Genomic DNA, 1,960 nt, shown 5'->3' with positions numbered 1-1,960 from the left:
TACTAATTCGGCTAAAAACACATATCTTAGAGCAGTGAGAACGTCATTAAAAAAAAGTTATGTCAATTTTGTTGACATTACATGACTGCTTGATTGTATTTGTTTGTGTTTTTAAAATTGTATTTTTATGTTTCCAGTCTTATTTTTAATATTTCTAAAGTACGGAAAATATCAAACGAAGAGATAACCAAGTTAAAGAAAAACAATGAAGAATTCCTAATCATACCGATAGTATTAAAGAATGAAGTCTTCAAAATTAACAGAATAACCGAACTCCACTACGTACCCCATAATGCGAGGTTTACACCATGGGTTTACAGTAATTATTCAACTTACATGAAGCAGTCAGAAAGTTTATTGAGATTTGAGAAATAAAGTTACACTCATAATTAGCAAAGTAAGTACCTAAAGTCTAAAATATTAGCTATACTCCGCAGATCTTGATTTTCATAAGTAACAGCACCGGAGAAAAGGAAAAATATCTTTATTCCTACAAATAAGCTTTCACCTTCTTTCCTATATTTATTTCACATAGTTCTTTCACCGTGTAATAATACTGTGATCAATATTTTGTATGTAAACTTAAAATACAAATAGGATTAAGTAAATGTTTCTATTTATGAACTGTTTATGTAATTGTAATATTTATAATTGTGTTTAATTAATATTCTTTCTTTTTTCAGACAGTGGATGAAGAAGTGTGGGATTATGAGTGATTATTTCATTCTAAAGCAGACATAATCAAGTCTTGCTCACTATCATGAAAATTTACAATAACAATCAGCAAGAAAAACTTCAAGGGTACTGGCTAGGCTAACCAATTCATGGAATTCTGTTTGTATTTGAAATTATAAATAGCTATTGTAAAACAAAAGTTTTCCAAATAAAGATTTTGTAAATAATGGTTGAATTATTTTGAAATTACACTGCAATAATGAATTTATTGCCTGCGTCCAGCGCCTTTCTGCTACCATTATGATGTCGTCGGTCCACCTTGTGGGTGGACGTCCCACGCTGCGTATTCCGGTACCCGGCCTCCACCCCAGAACCTTGCTGCCCCATCGGGCAACATGGAAAGCATTGGGGGAGGCCTAAGTTCAGCAGTGGACGTCCTATGGCTGAGATGATGATGAATTTATTATAATGGAATAAATTGTACAAGATTATCATCCTGTCACATTAAAGCCCTTAAAAAAGACCACATGGAGGAATTAGATTGATAGTAATGTGGAATGTATGAATGGTATCACCATCAAGTTATAAAATTAGTAAAATTCATTTATTCTCATTGTTATTATAGCAAGTTTGATTACACATCCCACCCAATGCTAATTTCTGACAATGACCTTGCCACTGTTTGATGTAGACACAAGAAGCTCGGTCACCACATTCCGCCCCATTTTCAATAATTTTACAAGATTATGTACAGATGACAGTAGGTCCTTAAATCAAGCTAAACACTGTGGGGTATCTCACGACATTTGCAACTTAATATGTATTGTCTGATGTACTGTTGACTGCCTACCTAAGTAGGTAAGTAATGGTTATTTTACAAGGTAGGTAATGTAATAATTAATATGTGGGTGGGACTGTGGGAGCACTAATAGACTAAGAGCTACTGAACGCCAGACCTACGTTATTTTATAAAGGCTGAAAGTTTGTCAGCGCATGCTCCCAACATAGCTAAGAACCATGGCCAAACATGAAGTTTGGGTCATGGTGGCTTTGGCAGACAGACGGTACTAAACATAGAGAAAAGTAATACATAGGAAACTAAAGGTGTGTAAAATACCAACTTAATTACGTCAAAGTATAAAGGCTGATTTTTTGATATTTCCTTCAAAATGTTATTAGAAATGACGTCAGTCATTGACAGACACCTACCATGGTGGCAGACCTTAGCCAGACACCTTAAAGTTCATGAAAATGTAGTCCTACTTACGTCATACTATAAAAGCTG

The 1,960-nt window shown here is 34.3% G+C and overlaps 1 long non-coding RNA gene across 1 annotated transcript; it reads left to right on the top strand.

Moving 5' to 3' along the window:
* The first annotated feature begins 311 nt into the window (after nt 1-311).
* LOC135086178 (uncharacterized) lies at nt 312-902 on the top strand. Its single transcript, XR_010260317.1, has 2 exons — nt 312-397; nt 684-902. It is a non-coding gene; the product is annotated as an uncharacterized LOC135086178 (long non-coding RNA).
* The last annotated feature ends 1,058 nt before the right edge of the window (nt 903-1,960 follow it).

Source organism: Ostrinia nubilalis, chromosome 2, assembly GCF_963855985.1.
Source record: "Ostrinia nubilalis chromosome 2, ilOstNubi1.1, whole genome shotgun sequence".
Taxonomy (NCBI): Eukaryota; Metazoa; Arthropoda; class Insecta; order Lepidoptera; family Crambidae; genus Ostrinia; species Ostrinia nubilalis.
This window is presented reverse-complemented; position numbering and strand designations above follow the sequence as displayed.